At 37.6% G+C, this 25,026-nt stretch overlaps 1 protein-coding gene across 6 annotated transcripts in view; it reads right to left on the bottom strand.

Moving 5' to 3' along the window:
* Nucleotides 1-25,026, bottom strand: part of Hr39 (Nuclear hormone receptor FTZ-F1 beta) — a 129,540-nt gene that overhangs the window by 25,674 nt on the left and 78,840 nt on the right. For 4 of the 6 annotated variants that reach the window (XM_065238479.1, XM_065238505.1, XM_065238512.1 and 1 more), the window contains exon 2: nucleotides 20,838-20,879. The exons of 1 other annotated variant lie outside the window; for it this stretch is intronic. The gene's annotated coding sequence lies outside the window, so the exon portion shown is untranslated. Of the gene's footprint in view, nucleotides 1-12,913; nucleotides 12,939-20,837; nucleotides 20,880-25,026 lie in introns of those variants that run through there. One more of the 6 variants, XM_065238494.1, reaches the window with a different exon arrangement.

Below are 25,026 nucleotides of genomic sequence, written 5' to 3'. Positions count from 1 at the left end.
CTCGGAACATCTTAAGGGTTCTCGATTTTTTTTTCAGCATATCATGGAACTGTTCTGATTTTTTCTAAATTTACGATTAAAGATATTCAAACTGCTTCAAAAGTCTGGACTAAAGCTACGGAAACTGCTCTTAAGGTCTGAAATTCCCCAAAAAATCTCTAGATCTAGCTTTTCTGAGGTACTTAGAACTTCTTAAAAAAATGTTTTCTATATTTCTCAAGTTTGCTTGACACCTGTAACGTTCTCTGAAATTCTAGGAACTTCATAAAAGTTCCCGAAAATTTTCGGATGCTAAAAGAACCGCTTTGAGGTTCTTAAAGCTTCCAGTAAGTTCCCCATATTTTCAGCGTATTAACTTCCCTTATGTTCCCGCAGTTTGTGTATGAAGCTTCACTGAAATTCTCATCATTTCTTTTCATTACTCATTAATTCGCCAAAGTTCCTATGAACTTGAAATAAATTATTAATTTTTTCCTTGATTCAGGCAGCTTGAAAATTTTCAATATCTTGAACTTGTACATGCAATACGAAACTTCAAGATATTGAATAATTTTAGATCTTGGAATTACTCAAATTGGGTAAGTTTTTTACAACTTTATTAAGTGAATGATAAACTTCAACATTCAATTGATTTGATTGTAAAGCTGTTTCTTTAAAACTGATTGACATGTCTTAAAAACTTTTGGGTAAATTGCTTTTGCTTTTGATCTACAAAAAAAAGAATATTTTTAACGCATTTAAAAATGTAGCTTCATTATAAACCTGGAATTTATCCGTTAAAATACTGGAAAAACCTGGAAGTCAGATAATTTTATTTAGAAAAATGAATAGACACACTGTAGATAGAGAAAGACGATTAAACGCCTAAAGCAAAGAATGATCAATCTTGAAATAAATTCACGCTAAAAAAGCTGAAAATAGTGACTGATTACAAGAAATAGTGACTTTAGTGACTTGGTCTTAAAAAAAGAGACTTTTTAGTGACTGGCATGAAAAAAGTGACTAAGTCACTAAAAAGTGACTCGCTACCAGCCCTGCATCCAGGAGAGCTTTTTTCGTCTTTCTATGGAGGTTTTTTTTTAGCTTCGTTCAGAAGCTTATTCAAACATTCCAGGGAGTTTACTTCCGGAATTTTCCAATCGTAGTTCAAAAGCTAAAATTTTGCTTTGATTAACGGCGTTCTCAGTCTTAAAACACTGTAACGACTTAGATGTAATCTGCCCGACATTTCGGCCATGGGTTGTGGCCTTTTCCAAGGGAAAATATTGTTTGTCGTTATTGTCAAAAGTTAAGTCGTTGTTGCGGCTGATTTTCCATATGTTGGTTTCATTTAATGATTTTTAATTGAAAAAAAAACTACTTGGTCACAATTTCGATCACCATTTGAGAACAACGATAATTTTAAAAATTAAATTAAAAAATTAAAGAGTGCCATTAAACAAAGCGATTCTCCTCAAGTCCCAGTCGTCACCATTGTTAAAAAATTTGCTTTCAAAAAAACGGCAAAAATATAAAATTATTTAAATAGTAAATACCGATAAATACCAATTTTTTAATACCTTCGATACCGATAAGCTTTAAAACAATCTGGCAACGCTGACTGTGACATAGTAGCCACGATTTTTGTGCTCCATTTGGGCATTGGGGTAGAGAGTTCCCATCCCAAAACAGCGTCCACCACACTGGCGGACAAACCCATATGTGTGCTAATCGATTCCATTAGAGCCCTATCTGCTCTAAAATCCCCGGTGATTCGTCACCCCTGGATTCAGGATATCCACAAGCCACAACATGGGCAGTATTTTCTTCTTCACGAGAGCATGTCTGATCTGCGGAACTACACTCATGGTAGATCACTTCGTCTGTGTCTGCCCGCATCTCCAGAACGTCCGGACCAGTATGGAATTGTTCAGGATGCCCTATCTACTAACTGAAATAGAGAAGTGGCTCTACAACCAGCTCTACAAACCTTTCAGATTTGTATGGACCATCCAGACCAATAAGCTGGATTACCGAAGTGAAGCAATCGGTTAAGTTGTGTAGTACGATGCCAGCAAATAGTGACGTCATAATTTGCGTTTACGTTGTTTTCTTGATTTACTAATACAACAATATTTCATGATCTGCTGCACCTCTTTCTGTATATCATTGCATCCACACATCCAGACATTCCCTTGTTTAGGCCAGACTTTTCATGTTTCGTCCAGAGTTCTCAATTCACCTTAGTTCACAATGTTAGAGAAAGGAGGCATCAAACGATTTTACCGCTAACGGAAATTAAAAAAAAAAATGTATTCATCTGGAAATGATTCAGGCAGATGATCAAAAACTTAGGGAGCTGTTAAATCTTAACTTTTTTAATAAGTTTCTGGTTTAACCAAGCAATGTGGTTAACTTATTGGGTTTAAGTAAGAGACACAACAAAATGTGGAGGTGAGCTGGTATTTCTTGAAAGTATTTTGGCCCTGCCACACTCGTCACAATTTTTCGACAATGCATGGAATTCTTGTTACAAATAATCATGTTAAACTTAACTTTAATCATCCAGTGGTGGCGGGGGGAATACCCCTCACCATCCCTCTCCAACGGGGGAGTTTGGTAAAGAGAGATGATCAAACCGATTTGTACCTTCCCACAAAGTTGTCCTTGCTCGCTATCTACTCTCTATATACAATTTTCACTCCATACTTTCATCTCCTCATCTAGCGTATACAAATTAACACTTTAGTCTGTTATTTGAAATTAGCATCTTCAACTATTAACTTTAATGATAATGGCTTGGTAAAATAATAATAACAAAAAGTTCAAAAATCTTACCAAAAGTTGCAGCTCTATAATAATTGTTAATTTTTTAGTGTCCAAGTTAAAATTCTCACAGAAGGTATCATTTTTAATAAGCTTTTGAATGAAAAATATTCAAAAATATTGGATAGGAGTTTTTTTTTTGTTATTAATTTTTTAAAGATTTTTTAGGTTTTTTACCCAAAACTACATAAATTTTATTACCGTTTATATTTTTCCTGAAAAGCAGTAATTTTTTCCTACAACTTTGTGGCAGGCGTCATTTCGATTGGAAGTGAAGTTTTTGAGTTAAGATTTGTTGAAAAATATCCAATACGCCATTTTGCAGTTTTTTGCGCTATTCAAAATGGCCAAACTGTAGCTCAAATGTGAATGATTGATCATAACAAACAAAATCGGAGAAGGTCAAGTCTGAAATTATATTTTTGACTTAGGATTCAGTCTTTCGGCAACATATTGGGGGTGCAATTTAAAAAAAAAAAACCAAAATCGACCGCGTTACGAAAAGTGGTTAGGTTTTGACCGCTTATAACTCTGTCAATAGCGGATGGATTTTAATTCTAAACAAGCCAGTCGATTGGTAATTTTTGTACGAAACTAAATAAAATGAATACTTTAGGAATTTTTAATCGGTCACTATTGAAAATTACACAAATGTCCAACTATTGCAATGGTGATCAAAATTATCACCGATTGCCTGCAAATAGTGGTTTCCCTAACATGAACATGCTTTATATTTGTTCCCCTTTCACGACAAAGTCACGAGTTCAAATCTCATCCCCGGACAAGTCACGAATGACGCAAAATTTTAGGTCTATATTATTCTATTTTAAACATTTTTAGGCTGGAACTTGCGAAACCTTACACTTGATTTTTTTTTCGATGCACTGAACATAGAAAACAATTCAATAAGTAACAATTAGAAAAAGAAATATGCGTGACGCTGAGACAAACAAAAACATTAACAATTTTCAACAGCCCAGAATATTTAAAAAATCGATTGTTTGAGATTTTGAAATTTGAAGGAATCTGATACTTGTGGAAAAAAGGATAATCAGAATTCTAGGGCAATTCACACTCTGAGACGTATTTGTTTAGAGGAATCAGAATTTAAAAAAATGATGTTGTGGAATTAGCAAACTAAATGATACTCTAGAATTAGATACAATTTAGAATTCAAGACAAGAAGAAATATTGTGAATATATTGCTCCTTCTATTTAGAAACCTAGCACTTTTTTATATATGTTTATTTTCTGTACCGCCACGTAAACGTCAATAACCGACACCAGACAGGCAAGTCCACCTAGACCCTACATATCGATCTCATGTGTTGATGGGGAGGGACCAACGGATTTACTTCCCTTTCGAAACAAGATGAGATCATATATTGTTTGCCTCAGAATATCTCAACGACCTCGCGTGGGATTAAAGAACCACTGGAATCAGAAAGAAATCACGCCCACCACTTTACCTCTTCTAGGTTCTCCAAAATATCCTGGTAAGATCTTGATGTTCTATACATTCAATGTGGTTTGGTACGCACAACATTTCAACACATCTTCCGAGATTTGTAACGTTTCATGATAACATGCGCATCATAGAATGGTAACAATAAGATATTAAATGCTCTCCAAACAGAAGTTCCACATGCTCAATAAAAGTCTTGAACGATGTACTGAAAATCTTCTTCTTTCCTTTATTTAACGTCGGTCTCCGTTCCGCAATCTAGTGCCAATCACCGACGGACATCGATTGGCATCCATTGACGGCAATCGAATGTGCAGGAAGGCAGCTTCCACACCTGCGTAGGATATCGCACCCATTCAAACACCACATGGGCCGGGACCACCGGCTTTACTTCCCTTCCGAAGGAAGACGTGACCAGAGATTTTTATGCCTCAGAAAAATCCCACCGACCTCGGCTGGGATTGAACCCAGACCCATTGGGGTGTTAGAAAGCAGTCACGCTTACCACTACACCACCGGCGCCGGCTTACTGAAAATCTGTATGAGTTAATTAAGCTCACGAGAGCCTCTTGACAACATACAAATTATGGAATGGTATCAATGGTATCAAGATTAATGGTTTCCAAATCATTATGGAGTGCAGATCATGAAGTTCAACAGACGCAATGAAATCTTTAACAATGCTCTGAAATTTTTTGTGACTCCAAGAAATTCCAGAGAGATGTTGGACGACATGCACATCATCGAAAGATATCAATAAGATATTTAACGCTTTTCAAACAATTCTGGAGTTAAGATCATGAAGTTGTACAGACTCAGTGAAGTCTTTAACAATGTCCTGAAAATCTTTATAAATTCGTGAATTTCAGGGAGCCTTTTGACAACATGTACATCATCAATCATCAACATCATATCAACTGTTCTAGAGATCTTGAAGTTCTACAGACTCAATGAAGTCTTGGAATAATGTCTTGAAACTCTTAATGAGACCTGCCATTTTTGCATTGCTTACGTATTTTTTGAATGGTCCCACAGTGAACACTTCTAAATTGACCAAAATCGTAGAATATCAACTTTTAGTAAAATGTTGGAACATTTTTTCCACAAATAATTGTTATACCTTTTTATGCAGAATATATATTTTTAGTCCAGAAAATCGTTTCCAAAGCACATAAATATTGCTTGAAAAAAAAACCTAAGCCTAAAAAACTTTAAAATGGTTTACATAGTTGAAGATGCTAATTTCAAATAACAGACTAAAGTGGTAATTTTTATATATTTATGTATGGTATAGAATTGATAGTTCCGTTTAGAGTACCTCAATGTGAAAATTGCATATAGAGAGTAGAAAGCGAGCTAGGACAACTTTATCGTTTCATAATTTATTTGATAAGACTCAATCGAATTAACTTTACAGAGCCGAGGATTCTTGGTCACTATACTAGTCAAAAGGTACAACAACATTAAACACTTTATCTTCCGCTGTCCAATAAGCCTTCTCTATCAGAACGGGATCCACTTCCAGTAGTTTCATTGTATGACAGTATCGCCAACGGGGGGGGCAGAGCGCTTCCATTGCAGCAATGGACGCAGAACGTGGTCAGCACTCACACACTCATCACGAAACGGTTGCTTTCCAAAATCGACGACGCATCGACCGAAAGAACTGCTGATGAAGAACAATGAGGAGGACCACACAATGGTTGCTGCCGAGTTAGCAGCTGATCGGGTGACACACATCGATAGTGGTCTGCTTCTGTCGACAGCCGAGTGAACACTGCTAGGACAACTTTAGGAAGGTACAAATCGGTTTTATTATCTCTCTTTACCAAACTCTCCCTTTGGAGAGGGATGGTGAGGTTTTGATGGTTTTTTTTTTCTGAAAAAGCATTCCAGTTTCCAACAACTTTGTCTCAGACGTAATTTTGATTAGATGAGCCGACTTGAAAAATTAGGCGAGTGACAAAATGGCCTGATTCCAGCACAAACTTGGTTCATTGTCCCTAGCGAACAATTATTATCATTTTTGCAACTGTGGATATGAAGACAATCACATCACCAATTAGCTTTGCTTGTATTCGCCAATTAGTTCCATCGTTATGGTATATTGAAAAGTATATAGGTTAGGATTTGCAGGAGAATTTTTAATTTTGTATGGGCAAATGTACGCAAGTTTCTGAAGGGATGAGCGAGAGTAGTGAGTGATCGAGCTGTGCTGATGGTTCTTGTGAAGATTTTATCTATTTTTCAACTCGACACGGTTTTTTGGACTGTAAGCTGCTTTATCAATTACCACTGAAGATCAAACATATGAAATTCTACGCTCTGGATTAACCACAACACCACCTTTAAACGATCGATTTTTGGCGAAATATGTGATTGGATTCTATCGACCGGTAGCCATTGCTGTTATTCGTTTCTCGGGTTTGGTTCATCCGTCGTTCGTGTTTGTATAGTTGGAACTCACAACGTGTTTATCTAGCCTTTCTGTCAATCAAGTCAGCAAAACAAACCAATTATATTATGGTGAAAGGCAAAACAAACTCATCCCTTCCCCTGGGGAAAGGCAATGACGGAAATGTGCACAAATGATCGCGAGAGGACAAAACTGAAGATCAAGTAGAAAACTTTAATGATCTTCTAGCCCGTATGCAGGACATGTTCGAGAACACCAACGCGAAAATTGATTCGTTCAAGAAGGATCTGCAAGTGGAAATTTCGACGCTACGTGAAGATGTTCAGCTGTACAAGTCGGAGTGCACCAGTGAAATCAACAGGCTCTCTTCATCAGTTACCAAAATGCGCGCTGATGTCCGGCAGAACTACGACCGAATCCGAGCTGTTGAAAAGTGTAACGATCTACTGCAAGCTGGTATTCCATACGCTGCAAACGAGGACGTGAATGAGATCACAAGAAGGATTGCGGTCGCTCTTGGATATGGTGAACAAAACATGCCATTGATCTACGCTAAACGTTTGGCCAGAGGACAAATCGTTATCGGTGACTTTTTTCGTCGGTATTTCTCTGGGCGCAACCTATCATTGATTCACGTTGGGTTCAATGTTGATAGACGAATCTACCTCAATGAAAATCTACCAGAAGAAGCTCGGAAAATCAAGGGTAAAGCTATCAGTCTGCGTCGTTCGGGAAAATTGCATGCCGTATTTACCAAGGATGGATGTGTGTTCGTCAAGCCTGCGGTGGATGCTGAGGCAGTTTTGGTGCGTTCATTGGAGGATCTGTTCGAGCTATCCTAAAAGTTATACCTTTCCTTCAAAGCTTTTGTTTCTCCTTCCAAAACATTTCCATGATTCCATTCCTATGTATATCCGTCTCTTCTTCCTTCCTTGAAGTCAAAGGGGGATGGGTTCTCACCAATTGTTGCTGTTATCACTGTTGCTGCTTGATCTGGTTCCTGGTTGCTGCGGATACTGCTGCTGATGATGTGCTGTTATTGTTGTTGCTGCTGTTGCTACTGATGTTTCCGTGGTTTATACTTGTCTTCACTTGAACCACTTCATAGTTATCAATGGATTGAGATGTTGAAGATATCAATGAAATGTTATTCGAATGCTTACTCATTACTCTATTTAATTGTTGATTCCTGTGGGTTAGGCTGTATGACGCATTCGTGCTGGATTTCACTTCCTTTGGTTTCTCTTGATGTTGGGTAGTGATTCCAACAATGCTCCTGCAAATAGTTGTATTCCTCGTGTTGTGATGAACTGTGCTCTCAGGTCAAATAATTTAAATGTGTGTCATATTAATATCCAAAGTCTTTGTGCGCGTCAATTAAGTAAGTTTAATGAATTCAAAGAGTGCTTTTATAACAGCAAAATTGATATTATTTGTTTGAGCGAAACTTGGCTTACGGCAGATATACCTGATTCCCTTATAGCAATTGATGGTTACAATATTGTTAGAAATGATCGCAATTACAGCCGTGGTGGAGGCGTATGTGTATGTTATATAAGTTTTTTGAAAAGTAAATTACTCTCTGCTTGTGAGATATTCGTAGGAACTGGTAACATGTCTCGCACTGAATTCATGTTTTTAGAGATAATGCATAATACTGCCAAGTTTCTACTGGGAGTTTGTTATAACCCTCCTAGGACAGACTGCTCTGAAATCCTATTTGATAAATTATCTGATCTATCATTGCAGTATCAAAATGTAATACTATTGGGCGATTTCAACACTAACTTTAACACAACTGATAGCCGAAACATTGCTTATCGAATATGGATTTCTGATAGAACTCCTTCTAATCACCACCAATTTAAGCGTCTTCGGAACAGAGTTACTCATTTAATTAATACAGCAAAAGTTGAGTACATATCTGTTAATCTCACTTCCACGAATTCCAGCAAAGACTTATGGAAAAAACTGAAATATATTAACGTGGGTAAAAATCCACAACAAATCGAACAGTTTGATAATAGTCACGATGAAATCAATGAATATTTCAGTTCTAATTTTACTATTGACCATGAATTACCCCCTATTCCATTAGAAAATGAACATGGTTTTCAGTCCTCACCAATTTCTGATAATGACATTATTATAGCCGTAAATTCCATAAAATCTAACGCAGTTGGGTTAGATGAAACTCCATTAAAATTTATAAAGCTTTTATTTCCCAATATTTGTTCAATTTTATGTCATATATTTAACCTGATTATATCTTCTTCCAAATTTCCACAAGCTTGGAAATCGTCCAAAGTAATTCCGATCAAAAAGAAAGAAAGGAATGTTAATTTGTCTAATTTAAGACCGATAAGTATGTTATGTGCCTTATTGAAGGTATTTGAAAGAATATTAAAAAACCAAATCCAAAGCCATATTGAAAGATACAATCTCATGCACCAGTTTCAATCTGGTTTTCGCCGTGGACACAGTACAACTTCTGCCTTTCTGAAAGTGCACGATGATATTCATTCGGTCATTGATAAGAAAGGTGTAGCTTTCTTATTACTTATCGATTTCTCAAAAGCATTCGATAGAGTGTCACACACCCAGCTTTTAAAAGAGTTATCTTCTTAATTTCCGTTTGCTCGTTCAGCTGTTAGTTTGATTCATTCATACCTTTCAAAGCGAACGCAAGCTGTTTTTGTGAATGGGACGTAATCCAAACAGATTCCTATTATGTCTGGCGTACCTCAAGGTTCAATTTTGGGTCCTCTGTTGATTTCTTGTTTCATCAATGATCTACTATCCGTTTTGAAGCACTGTAAGATTCATATGCTCGCTGATGATGTACAACTTTACTTAGCCTTGGAAGGCGTACCTATGTCAGTTATGTCTGAATTTATAAATTCTGATTTGTACCATATTTATCAATGGTGGAAAACTATTTTTTTGCCAGTGAATGCTTCCAAAACAAAAGTTATGTACCTATCAAGAAATGTTAATAATAGTATCTTACCATATTTGTTCTTAGGTACCGAAACATTAGATTATATTGAAAAGGCACCCAATCTAGGATTTATCATCCAAAATAACCTTGAATGGGACAGTCACATTAATAGCCAGTGCAGTAACTGCAAACTGCACCTATTTAAGTCATTGCTCCTCCCTCATTTCATGTATGGTGATGTATTTCTATTGAATGCATCTGCACAAGCAATTGATAGACTTAGAATTGCGTTAAATTGTTGTGTTCGATATGTTTACAATTTATCACTCGAGTTTCACATCTGCAGCATACACTAATAGGCTGCCCTTTCTATGAATTTATAAAATTGCGATCATGCTTAACATTGTTTAAAATCATAAATTTCCGTTCCCCTTCATATTTGTTTCAAAAACTTACTGCTTTCCAGAGTAATCGTAATATAAACATTGTGATACCGCGATACAATTCTTCACATTACGCCAATACTTTGTTTGTCAGGGGCGTTGGGTTTTGGCATCAATTGCCTCACGAAATCAAGAATATCAATAGTGTGGGTGAATTTCAGCGGGAGTGTGTTAGATGGTTTAACAGGAGGAATCAACAAAATTAATAGGACTTTGAATCAGGTTAAGAATTGCAAGTAGTGTAAGCAAACTGATGAATTCGATGAACTATAACTAATTGTAGCACCTAAAAAGGAGAATTCCTTACGCTACAATGATTTGTTTCAATAAATAAATAAAAAATAAATAAATAAAAATGACGAAACTTTTCATTTGCTTGTCATAAATAGCTCAATTTTAACCAACTTTGTAGAATATTGAAAATCAGAGATAGAAATTCTCACTAAGCTGCACGATAAGCATTTCCTCACTCAAGCTACTTTTCGGTGAGTTGTGTACCGTTCACATTTTCATCTCTCCTTTTTCACTGATAATTCATTATCCTCTCTCATACATAATCCGAAAATATCTCTCTTCAAAAAACAACGAAAATACTTTTTCATCACCCATTTGGCTCTGAAACTACCAAGAGCGAAAAAAAATACCACCCCAAATTGTTCGGTTCCAATCCAATGTGATGTTAACAGTTGAGGCTTGGAAATTCGCCGTCTCGTTTGTTCTTCCGCTGATTAAATGGTTGACGGAGTGTGCCGTCATCCTGTGTTATCCATTTAAACAGCGGCAGAAGGAAAGGGACAACGTTTTCACATAGCCTCACCTGTTTGCATTTCGTTCGTTTCAACCAGTCCAGCAGATTTTTTTTTTATTTCCTTTTTATACCTTCTGTCATATCATAAGGGTCATCCATAAATGACGATGCAATTTTCTTACCAATTTTAGACCTTCCCCTCCCCCTTCGTGGCGTTTTTTCTATACCTTATGCATGGTCCGTTACAAATGTTGCAACTCTCTCTCCATTACTCCTCAGATTCTACGTAATTTATGGATGTTCCCTAACTTTTGTTTTGGTTCTTAATTTCGGATCGTCGTTGGCGTGCGGAAAGTGAATTTTCAGGTGTATGAAAGAAGTGAAAAATCATTATCGGCATCAAGAATTCACTGAAAAATAAACGATTTATCTGCCGCTTATGCTCTCCGAAAAAAATAAATCGCTGTTGCTTTTCTCGCGAAAACTGCTGTGAGCGTATAATATTCTCTCGCTTCTCACATTCTCATCTATTTCTCCTAGCAGGTGAAAAATAACGTTTCTCTTCTCAAGTAGGCGAAAATTTCGATCTCTGTTGAAAATTGATTCGACTTTTGCTTAAAAAGTTATTAAACTTATACTTTGACGAAATGATTCACACTCATAACCTCATAAAACGCCTTTAGGTAGGTGCTGAGCAATAGGCCTATAGTAAAATAATAATAACTTTTATAAAACTGTTAAAACGATTTGCGGTCTTGGACAAAGTTGTTCTGCATAGTATTTTTTTTTAATACAATAATAAAGATATAAAAAAAAACAAAAATTTAAATCCGAGGGTTGGTAAACATTGAGCAATTCTAAATTTTGTGGCATGCATATTAATAGTTTGGTGTCATTTTGCATACATTTTCCCAGAAGAGACGTAAGAGACAGCCAGGTGCTGAAAATCTGTATAATAAAGCTAAACTGACTAACAACATTTTTCCATACAAAAGTTTAATAAGTTTAATTCTCTCGCAAATCCAGATCATAACCGAATTCGGACAAATTTTTCACGGTTGTTGAGGACCTCAATGCGCATCGAAAGAGCAATGAGCATGATGTTGTGATCCACCATATAAACTTGACCCACCCTAATATAGGTATTAAACCAAACGACGAATCATTACAAAAGTTTAATAATGTGGATACATCAACAATTCTACCCTAAATAGATAGATTATTATAATTTATCATTTTAAGATGACATTTTAGATGTATTTCTGAGAAAATTGGTTAAAATGTAGTTCTTACGGAAAAACATTTGGCAAAGAATAATATAACATAGGGGAAATGCAGGTAATGTCGGTCTAAGTGTCCCTAATTTGAACCCATACATAAATTCAGTAATCGACTAAATTTTCAATAGCAACCAAAAATATCCATTAGTAACGTCCCAATAACGCGTTCATCTAGATAAAATAAATAAATAGCAGACTTTTAGCGATGGGCCCAATCTTAGATCCATAGGCCAACATTAGAGATATTTCCCCTGTTATTTCAATTTCAAAATTATGTCGGACAGTATATTTAGTATGCACCTACGAATGGAATTCCCAGTAGCGAAACAAAATCACAAAATGCTAACTTCCCTAAATTTCACACTTGCCAGCAACACTGCCCTTCCTTACCGTACATGTTGCTTGTTTTGAACAAACACCACCAACTCGGCATGTACACAACCGTAGCACAGCAGTAAGAAAGGAAAACTATACACACAAACAAACGATGGTGACCGCGAGACATTGAGGAAATGTCGAATCACAAACAACAGCAAACAAATGTATCCAACGACTTTAAGGTGTATTAAGGGGAGCGAGCTTCTTTCCGTTTTCCCTGTCTTGTTCCGTGTTTTAAAAAGTCAAGAGAAGGAAAAATCTCCGAATCGAATCGAACCGACTGATTTGTTGCCACCAGTTGGAACGATTTTCGCTTCGGCACTTCAACTTGAAAGAAGGTTGCAGCTCTTCTTTTCACATGGGTAGCTTTGTTTGAATGCACTTTCGAAACGCAATAACCGAAAATCGAACCAGACTGATGTGTTTTTTTGGCTTACCGCAAAGAGTTAACTACCTTTCACAAGAACATGTGGTTTTCCACTACGCCTGTGACACCCGATACGAATACAGTTTACACACAGTATATCTTGGCCGCCGACTGAAAGCGACGGCGACGGCGACGATGACGACGACGACGGTGGTAGCAGCGATTCAGTGACTGCTCCACCACGCATGTGTGTCACCGCACGACCCCCGAGAGCACACCTTCCCCCCGTTGCTGTTGCTGTTGTTGTCGGTAGGATCGTCCTCAACAAAAACGCCAATCGCACATATGAAGGTACCGAGCAAACAAAACCCGTGCTGGCTACACAAGCCACGAGGTGTGAAACATCATCTTCGAACCAAACTTGCGACGATCGGCAACATCAACTAGGTAGGTACAACACAACCGGTGTTCTGCGAGCGGCGAACGGGGATCCAACAAACGATGATACATTCATCTTTTTTGACATTTTCCAAACCGAACAAGGCCAGATAGATTATAAAATGCTGGCTTTCATTGCTGTGCTAGGCTGCGGGGGGGACAGGGAGGAGGTGGAAAGAGTTTACCGCTCGTCCACCCGCCCACTGCTCCCGTTGTTGTTGGGACGGCAGATGGGAATAAGAAGTAGGCTTCTCATAGCCATGCAAGAGTGCGCGGCCACCCTAGACTAAACATGGCCACCATAGGGTGGTGCTGGTGGTGGAAGGTATCCAAGGGGGAGTCGATGGAAAGGTCGTCGACGTGAGCCGACTCTTTTCCCTGGGAGGAGGCGGAGGAGGATCGAGTCAGTGGAAATATGGGCTGACGACTGTGTTTTGTGTGTGGTGTCAAGTCAAGTGCGACAGAGGAAGAGAGCGAGAGATGAGAGGTGATAACTGGTTGTGGCGCTGGCGCTGGGGCTGTTGGCTGGGGACTGCGGGGGGCTAGTGGTACCACGATGACGAAGTACGGAAACCGTTAATCGGCCGAACACACTGACAGGCAGAGTGCGCGAGTCATTCTTCGCGATATTGTGACTATCGAAGAAGAAGAGTGGACAAACGAGCGAAAGAACGAGGAGAAGGTCGTGGTGCGGTGTGTGGATGTGGAGCGTTGGGCCGTTGTAAAAACAACTTCTTTTTTTTTTCGGAGTCAGCATACAGCCTCGAATGACCTAGAGACAGTGGGCTGACGATGACGATAAACTAACTATTTATCGCATCGTTTAAAAGTCAGCGCACTAAGTCTGAAAACTGCGTGTCGATGCTGTGACACAGCACGACTGTCCCGTTGCTGAGAAGCGAGGTTTCTCACAGCATCGATACGCAGTTTGCAAGGCTTGGCATTCTGAGCGTTAAATGTTACGGAAATTGGAGAAGTAGTTCAACTTTGATTAAAATAAATACTTCCAAGACGTGAACATTAAACAAAATCATCTGAACTAAATCATCCTGTAATATATTACTATGATCGAAGATTTACGGAGTCTTTATTTATGTTGAATATTATTAAAATACAACTAGGAATCACGGCCAACAGCTTTTCTAAAGAAGTTTGCAATGGTATTTTCTCGAGAGTCGAAGCTCACCTTGTCAAACCAACTGCTTGTATTTTGTGTAAGAATAGGAATTTGAGCGGGGTTCTCTCTGCTTATACTCTTTAGTATGACTATGATTGCCCTGAAAAGAAGAACCTTTTGATATGAATTTTAGTTGGGACATGTTCAGAAATTTAACTCTTTTCGAAAGTCTTGGTGGTCCTGAAAAGGGCCGATGGTAGTACAGGCTTAAAGCCTTTGGAAGATGATGATGACGTGTAGGTAGCTGGATCAGCAAATCGGACCGGACAATCCCATATTCTTCGGTTCAATGATTGGGCAATCGCAAGTGTCTCGGCCCGTCTGCTGCTGGACAGGGGTGTCCACCCAGCTAAAGCTCCTCCCCTTTTTAGTTTTTCTCGTTAAGCTCCTTCTCTCAACAAGTTGGTAAATCTTGGCCTTTAGCAGAAAGACGCTTAATACTTTTTTCGGCGAAATTATGAACCTGTTTCACGTCATGGTTCTTCTCTATGGCTGTTCAGATTAATTAGTAGTTTCATTTATTTTCTCTACTGCGCTAAACCAAACGAGTAGAAATAAGAAGGGATGTCAGTTACGGGCTCGAATAATTGAAAATTTGATATATATGCAATCGAACAGCTCGATTGCTAATCGATCAAAATCACTTGCACCACTGCTTCCAAGTTTGGTTACAAGATTACAACTCTGGGGAGCATTTTGTGTGGTCGTTGGGGGCGTGTGGTTCTGAATATGGCGATGGGTGTGCAAAATGTTACGCAATTGCATCCTCCCTATTCGCACACGCCCAAAGATTGGAGGCGAATGCCACTTCGACTTGTTTCGTCTACTAACGGCATGCATGCATATGCATGTACGTAATTGGTGGATTTGTTAGATATTTCGACGCTTTTTGACAATGCTCAACATTTACCACTTTTTCAATAGTTTCTTGTTGAAAATCAACATTTGCTATCGATGCGTGGAAATATTTCTGATCGATTTGTGATAAAATTATTGAAATTGGTCCAGGGGCAGCTGAGTTATCAACGTTCAAAATCTTTCATAATTTCGTTACATGTTCCATTTTCGGTTTTCACAAAGTGTACCCCCATATAGAAATCAAAAACTTAGTCCTACGTCAAAAAATTACAGACGTTGCAAATGAAAACTTTTACAGAATCTCAGTAAGTTAAGCTTCATGAACACTGTAAAAAGAATTTGCAATCAATAGGGCTAGCAAGCTTTCAAACGAACAGTTCCAGCTACTGAATTCAATAAATTAAATTGCACAACATATTTTTCCTGGTGTCAAATCAACAGCTAAATATGGTAAAAAAGGAATATCGGCCTGATAGATTTCAGTAATTGATGTTCATGGAAAAAATCAGAAAACCAGGGTCCTTCTATTCAATGAATAAAGTAAATTTTAAGAATTAAAAAAAAATCAAGTTTTCATAATTAGCATAATTTAGATAAGTCTGAACTTTTAAATGTTTTTAAATGTCTCAAGATTTTTAAATTTATCTAAGTTACATGTAAATTATTCCAACGGCACTAGGTAGTATTGATGGATGGAGCAGATTTTTTAAACAATGAGATCCACGGAATAACATTAGAATTACCGAACTAACAATTTTTTCCGAAGCCTCCCTTAGCTCAGTCGGTAAAGGTGCAGCTACAAATCAAGACAATGTTGGAGGTTGCTGGGTTCGATTCCCGATTCGGTCTAAGAATTTTTCGGGTAGGAAAACTTCTCGACTTTCCTGGGCATAGAAGTATGATTGGACTTGCCACACAATTATACTAATGCAAAAATGGTATAGGCATCGAAAGCTCTCAATTAACAACTGTGGAAGTGCATCTAGAACACTAAGTTGAGAGCACGCAATAAGCTAATATGCGATAAGCTTGAAATGCGAAGAAGAAGATTCTTTTTTAAAGATAACATGAGATTTAAAAAAAAATTGGCTACCGTAAGAAGACAGAGTGACATTGGGCCGATTTTTTTTTATTGATGCAAACATCTTGAATATACAGAAAATGATGAATAGAATATGTTTATTGAGCTCCTGGAGTAAAGTGTCGATAACATTAACCAGTTGTTTTATTTAAATGGAGCTGTAAAGTTAAGTGTCATAAATAGTAGCAAAAAACCCGTTTCAAAAAATGTCCACAGGCAAACAAAACTTTGAACACACTTTAATGTGGATATACGAGGCTTACACGCGATCTCTAGCCATACATATGAAGTGCACTGTGATCATAACCAAGTGTACTCCTAATAGCTACGTTACATTCACAAATTTTAAGATATTTCAACCAAATTTATGTTTTGGCCCAATACCATGTTTTACATTGGTCTATTTTTAATTTAATTTTATTAATATGACCGTCCTAAATATATCATTGATGAGAATATGCGCATTCTTTCAATTGTGTATGTTGCATGGTAGGAAACGAAATTTTTGGAATTTTTGGTCAAATGTCATCCCCACTTATGGTTTCTTCACATTCTTGAACTATGCGAGATTACTGACGTTAAATATGGCGTATTTTAAAGATCTCAGATTTAAAAAAAAAAACTTGACATTTCACGATTCTGACACTTCGAAGCATTGGCTGGAGAATTATGATGATCAAAAACGAATTCTGGGGAGAATTTCAATGTAATTTGAACATAAATTACAGGTAGTTTTGAGATGTATTTCAAGAAAAGGAGAAGGAGAACTACAGGTGCATTCTAGGCATGGGGATTGTGAATAGTATTCAAGGGAACTCAAAAACAAATTGGAATGAATGAATTTCAAGAAGCATTCCAAGCGGATCAGAAAGGGGATTCCAAATGAATCAACCATGAGGCAAATTTAATGATGATATGACACAACCCTAAAAGTACTACTAACAATCACCATCGGTCGAAAATCTCTTAAATTCTGATCAATTTATTATTAAAAGAAAAAATCCGAGTAGAGCTGCAAAGAAATATAGATAACAATGCCAAGAGAATCTAACCCAAATAACAATTTTGGTTTTTTGAGGGTTCTGTAGATCATGATTTAGACTTGCATGCTTTTAAAACCACTATAAAACTAGCAATGTTACTTGGGAATTCTTACTATAGCTAAACAAAATCTTTGCATAACTTTAAGCTAGTTTGAAGATAGTTTCAAGGGAATTCTTAAAAGAATTTATAACAATTAATCAGAAAGTTTGGGAGGATTTAGCTGGAAATGTTGAGCATATTTCCAAATAAGCTTTGAGTAGCTTGCCAGAAGATTATGAAAACAATTCCAAGAGAATTCTAAGGAGAGATAATTTCAAGGATCCGTCTAAAGAACATTTAAAGAAGCATTTTAAGGTAATTGTGATGATAATTTCTATGGAATTCTGACGTTAAATCCAAAAAAAAAATTGGGATAACACGTTTCTAAATTGTAAATAGCATACCACAAGATTTCGAGAGAAATTAAAGCAGTTTCTGAAAATTACTGAAAAATGTAGAGCTAATTTTAAGAGTTTTCTGGATATTTTTATGGATAAAATTTCAATGGATTACCGGGCAAAATAATAAGATTATTGAGAGGAATGCTGAAATTAAAAGAAATTATGCCGACATTTTTGAATGATCCTAATGATCGAATCCTTGAGAAATGTGCAAACATATCTTGAGATAAGTTTCAAAAGAAATAATCTAGTCAACATTCAGATTCCATACACAGAACATAGTATGTCCCTAATTTGGGCCCATACATAAATTCAGCAATCGACTAAATTTGCAATAGCGACCAAAAACATCCGTTAGTACCGACCCAATGATGCGTTTATCTAGATAAAATTGATAAATAGCAGATTTTTAGCGATAGGCCCAATCTTAGATCCATAGGCCAACATTAGAGCCATTTATAATTTAAAAAAATTATATGTTAACGTTGCAATCATATTCCCTGTTATTTCACGGTTGTTTTCGATTCACGGTTACTTCCCGGTTCAGTGGGACTACCCTGCTTATAACAAAAAAAAAATGCAGACTCGACCTTTTCCGATTCGCATACAACTTTGCACAAATGTTTGTTTTGGACAATTCTGGTTAATTTAACATTATTGCTGCTTTCAAAACATTTCAAAATAGCATATTCGACATTTTTCAATTAATCCTAGCACGAAAACGTCACTTCTATTTTATTTATTTTTTTTTTATTATAACGAAGCAGTGTAAGTATGCATAGATTAGTAAAATTCACAACCGGTTTTTCGAAGCATCAGCTCACATCTAAAAAATCAAGTTTGACGAGCATTTTCTCGACTGTTTATTTGACTAGTAAAAAATAGTAAATATATTACGCCATATTTTTATAACAGCTTAAAAAACCAACCATCACACCGATCCAGAAGCCGCTAACAAACAGTTCAAGCAAAGAGTCAAGAATGAGCTCCGAAAACAAACTCCCCCACTGAACCCCCGACGTTCTTTGGTTTGCGACGACACGTCACGGAGAAGCGACCCACAAGTGCTGATCCTGGAGACTCCTTTTATCACAGATACAGATAGGAAATCCTTCCTGATGCAAAGGAATCACCATGAATCAAGATGTATTCAAGGAGAGGCAACATGTTAATTCAGTTGAAAAGTATTATCTGTACGAGGTGGAGGAAGCGGTCAAGGGCTTGGTGGATATCATCCTGATTCAAGCAAGAAAGGGTGAACCAGCAGAACCATGCAATTTCATCCGGTTGACATTGCTCATGGATTCATTTGGTGAGTTCGTTCCTATTTATTAATTCACTTATGATGATGATCATCAACAGCATTGAACAGCCAAAACACAGGTGCAGATTTAGGTGAAAGGGGTTGACAAAATTGACATTACTGTAAATCATATATTTTAAAACATTATATTATATATTGAGTTGGGGAGGAGCAGCCTAAGGTAATCACAGGATTTGTTGACTGGACGAGGGTTCATGGATTTGCCAGTCCCTTGTCACGTGATTACAGATGGCTGGCTATCTGGTCGTTTTGTCTTCCAAAGGTCTTCAATGAAGCTGATGCATCCTGCTGTAACAAATCATCAGGAAGAACTTTACAACCGGTAAAGTATCTGCAGACATCGGTAATCCTTGCACTGATGGTGGGTTCCATCCACATCACATCACATCGCATCAGCTCGCATCTAAAAAACAGTCATTGCATTCCCTCTGCCATGATACACATAGACTGGCCCACATTTATATGAGGGAAATTTTTTACCATTTTTTTCAACGGGCCAACCCCTAGATTTGTGCCATTAGGTGAGAAAACCCTTCTCTGAAAATTTCAGCTCATTCGGATGTAACACGAGCTAGCGCTTTTGATTTAAAAATTATATGGGGATATTGGTTGAAATGTATAGAGAAATAATATTCCTTCACTCTTTCGTGCACAGTAAACTCTATTGAGCTCAGAATTTCAGCACACGTTGCTTAAACTATAAGAAACAACTTTTCTCAAGACAGCATCACGATTCAAGTTAGTAGTATGGGGATATTAATATGCGAGCAGAATGCACATAATACAGGTAGCTTATGCGACGTATCAACTAGATTACCTCTAAAAATAAAAGTTCATATTTTCCACATGTTAACATCCAGGCTCGTGTCTTTTAGTGCGATAACCACTTTCTTAATGTTTCAGCCTTTTTTTACGTTACACGGGCTTGTGCTTGTGGTTTAATGTTCTTAGAGGAGATTTTTTTGAAATTTTCTTATACGAAATGCAATATACATTCAAACGTGAATATCTCAATAAAACTAACTGGAGTCATAAGGCAATCTTCAGCGAAGTTGTTACGCATTAATTTTACTGCAAGTTTTGAAAATCTGAATCAAATCGAGAATAAGGGAACTTTGTTATGATCGATAGAGTGTAAGAGTGTCATTATTTCATGTATTTTATACAAATTCCCCATACAAAATTCAAACTAAAAGCGAGAATGGTTTTCTCACCCACCTAAAGGCACAAACCTAGCAGTTGGCCCGTGGAAAAATAGAACTTTTATTTTTGTGGGCCAGTTCAATACACACAATTACTGCCTCTTGCAATTTTAATCAGTGCTTAAAAAAACACAACTGTTTGTAATTTTCGAAAATGCGCCTTAATACACAACCATTTTTGGGAAAGAAAAAAAAGAATCTCGCAGTCTCGCCATGATTGACGTACTAGCTTTTTGCGAATTTGATGAGAATTCGACAACTTTCTCAGCAGCACTTCCCAACATCAAGCAACTAAAAACTAGAACAAAAAATAATATGGTTGGCTCGGGTCTAAAATAATCTATAAATGTTTTGGACTTGCAAAGATTACAGTTTCATATTACAAATACTTTATAGTTTTATATTACAAACTTCAAACCAAAATACTCACCGGTACAAAATAAATGCATATTAGAACAGGACTGTTTTCATTCTGTAAATAGATAAAACATAAAATAGTGTTAATTATTTGTTTAAGATTTCGATTTGATTTGATTGCACACACTAAAAATAAGAACACTAAATGAAAATTACATGCGACATCCACAACGATAATAAATGGAGCATGCATTGTACATTATAATTGAACAGCTTTTGGTATGTAACTCCTTCAAACATGTAAATTTACAAACTCGGCATTTAACTTTACATGCAAGTCACGTAAACTAACATGATGCTCATGTGCATCATGTTATCTTCCATGTTACATGATGTAATATTACACGTTTTCTTTTTCGTGAATTGGAATTCTACAATAATTTTTTCTGCTGTATAACTGACTTAGAAAAATTGATGTAAATTTATGTGCTCTGAGACTGACATGTACGAGCGTCAATTTTGACATAAAATTGAGTCACAATAGACTTCCGGAGTGAATCGAGAGAAGAGCGCTTCTGCTTTTGTATCAAATCCTCTACAAGTTGGTATAGTTTGATTGCGAAATTGAGCGTTTATTCGCGAGAAAACGTCAATTGATGTCATTGTTTACAAAAACAGATACGCCCTAATTTCTAATCAATCCAGATTTCCGGTGGAGACATGTAAGAAGGGCCTAACTTGAAACGTAAACAACAACGCACAGTAAACTTAAATATCAGATGATGTCATCTGGGACGGGACTTGACAAACGGGTAGCAATTTCGAGTCAATTTACTGTTTAATCCGAGCCAGTTGCTGATTGGTGATTTGACAGTAGAAATCGTGGAATAAAAACGACAGAGGGATCACATCAATCTGGCTGGACGTGATGCCGGAATCAATGTTAACGTCAATGGCGTTGTTTATTGTTTATATTTGCGAAAGGAAAGTTTGAAAATAGGGTTACGGTGTGCTCTAAGAGATGGATATTATTGTTTGTTTATGGTTGTTTTATTGTGTTAAACAAAAATGATGTACAAGGTGCTAAGCTGCGGTAGAAACTCCGAATCAAATTCGAATTAAAATAGAAAAATCATTTTGCAATCCTGACATCATTGGTCAACTCCTTCAAACACCATGCACTAATTTTCGACAGACATTCATCAAAAACATTCAGAAGAGTGAGAAGCTGGATTGTCAAGTCCCGTTCCGGGGTGTCTTTAATTCGCGTGAGATTGTTGTGAGCCGTGGAAAATCGATGCTTAAAGTAACTGTTAACGTTTCGGAACAGACCTATCTTTGATTTCAGCGAAAACTTTCCCATTTCAGCCCACAGTACCAACATTTACGAAAACCGAAATCCATTGAAATCAATTCTGAATTCACCCAACATAGACACAGCAATCGACGTTCCCCTTTTCAACAGCACCTCAGGCCGCCGCAACAGCATAATAAAAGTAGATGCAGCGTCGTCATTGGAATAAACCACCATCGTAACGCTAATAACCCAGCTGGCCGCCGCCGTCGATCCGAATTCGAATGCAACTCGGGCAACTGACGCGACACGACGAAAAGCAGAGCACCCCCGGCCAGCTGTTTCGTGCGCTGGTTGGTTGGTTGGTTGGTAGGTAGGTAAGTCGCCCAGCTTTAGCCAATCTTGTTGTTGCCAATAATAATTGCTTCTTTCGCCCGCCGCCGCGAGACGACGGCAACGACGATGGACGACGATGAACCATTACCATTTCCACGATTCGTGTGTTTTTTTTTCTTGTCGGTTGTTCCTTTTCATCGCCATTGTTGTCTGCCGGGATGCTGCTGTCCTAGAGGTCGTCTCTGCGGTGACGCACCCACGCGCGCCATCCGTGCTCGATTGTCATCAGCCATCTAAACAGAGTCAGACGACCAGAAATTGCTTCCATACGTTCTATCCAACCAACCATCCACCCGAAAAACAAAATAATGATGATGATGGCGATGATGATGGCGATGATAATGGGTGGAAAAATGTGTGCAATAACAAAAGCAGACGACGACCACGGATTGTGTGAGTGTGCATTTATTTTAAAACCACGCAGATCGAGACCTCTAGAGTTGATATGATCAATTGAACTGATCTTGAATATCATTGCAAAATCTGCCACGAAAGACGGCGAGAGCGGTTCTTGCTGTAATTGTTGCACTCTTATTATATAACAACACACAAGACAAGACGATGGTGAACCTTGCAAGCGAAAGAGCATCGCCGTCGTCTCGGTCGTTCCATTAACCGCAACAACTGCACAACCGATGAGGACAACGAACGTCTCCTAAGAAGTGCTAAAGAGATGCTTGCACTTTTTTTTTTCCTTGTGGCTGCTCCGTTTGTCTCCGACGCGGTGTTTTACCCGAGAAGCGTGGGAGATTCTGTGTCTGTGCTGCTCGCTTGTAATTGACATTGAAGATGAGTAATTATTGTGAAGTCAACCACCACCGGTAGGGTTACAAACACGTCTACCTTTCAACGAGGTAATTCTATCGATTTGATTCGGAAGAGTAGGTACGAACGAAGGCGTTTGCTGGGAACATGGACACATCCTACCCATCACGGGATGAACGGTCTACAACTGTTAATTGGACAGGTTTCAAGTGATAATGAAGCACCGATTCGGTATAAGCAAGCGATATTTTTTAATAACAGAATAATAATAGTGACGGTCGCCTGAGTTTACAGTAAGACACTTTTTCTTAGTGTTTTAAGATATGAATAAAGATGTACACTAACTGTTCGATGGGACTTCCTTATTCTGTCTGTTGCCACACTAATCCGGACACATCAAAACTGAAGTAAAACACAAAATTCACACTTATGTAACTCCATCCATTAGGATTTGTACAGACTCCTCAGATACCGTCTATGTCCAAATTTGTTAGAAGTGTTTGATATCTTTGATTCCTTGTTTTTTTTTCAGAAAGCTTCCGCTTCATCAGAGCCCAATATCTTTCGATTGGATGTAACTCTGGACAATTTGACGGATTTTGGTACAATATTCACTTGATTTGCTTCGTACCACTCAATCACATTTTTAGCATAATGGCATGATGCTAAATCGGGCCAGAACAAAGAGTTTTCTTTGTGGCATTTGATGAAGAGTAGCAATTCTGTAGGCACTCTTTCTGGTAAATCTCCTTGTTGGTTGTGCCTGTAGAGACGAAAGATTGACTCTGTCGGCCACACGTGCAAATTGCATGCCAAATAAGGTATTTTTTGGGAAATTTCGATGCCTTCTTCGTCCTGAAATACTCAGTTGTAGCATTTTTGGCCATAGCAGAATAGAAAGCCGGCCCTGGAAGCTGCCATAAATCTTGCAGGACATAAGTTTCATCGTCCATAACAACGCATGTAAACTTCGTCAAATATTCACAAGTCAGGAACTCGTAACATTGGCGTGAGAGGTATGGATGTTAACCACTACGCCATAATATTGCATTCTTGAAATTCTTTCCAGAACAATCAACAATATTCATGGAAATAGATGATTTTCGTAGTTGGGAATGCTTAACATAAAATATCAGAATTAAAGTGGACATTTTATACGATAGATGAGGAGATGAAAGTAAAGAGCTTATCCGTTATAGTGTGGCAGTGTGAAATTTGTATACAGAAAGTAGAAAGCGAACAAGGGACAAGTTTGAGAAAGGTACGAATAGGGTAGAGCATCTCCTTTACCAAGCTCATCCGTTAATGAGGGATGGTGAGGGGTGTTTCCCTCTGCCACCACTGGCAAAAGGGATAGTTTTTAATCGAAATGGTGTTCTAAAGTTTTGCGGTTCACTGGGCACCCTGGTTAAAATTTTCAATTTTTAACAGATATGTATATTTTGTTAAAACTACTGTAGACTTTCTTAGTGCCAAGTACTCAATTTAAACATTTTGATGATATTTTTAAATTTCACTTTATTTTAATAGAGAAACAGTTTCACTTTATTTTAACAGAGAAATTTTTAGCGAAATAGTGACTTTAGTGACTTTTTGGTGTAAAAAGTGACTTTTTAGTGACTGGCTTAAAAATAGTGACCAAGTCAAAGTGACCTGCTACCAGCCCTGCAATATGAAACAGATCGCTAATATTAGGAAGAGCGCTACTTCGTCGAAATCGTCCATTTCTACATTCATCCGTAGGACGAAGAAAATCCAATGGCGTTTCAATGCGTTTGGACGGAATTGAAACTCGTAGGACGAATTT

Source organism: Ochlerotatus camptorhynchus, unplaced genomic scaffold, assembly GCF_037179485.1.
Source record: "Ochlerotatus camptorhynchus isolate MF236.1 unplaced genomic scaffold, CSIRO-AGI_Acam_v1.1 ptg000045l, whole genome shotgun sequence".
In the NCBI taxonomy this organism is placed as follows: Eukaryota; Metazoa; Arthropoda; class Insecta; order Diptera; family Culicidae; genus Ochlerotatus; species Ochlerotatus camptorhynchus.
Note: the sequence above shows the minus strand (reverse complement) of the source record. Positions and strands in the feature narration are given on the sequence as shown.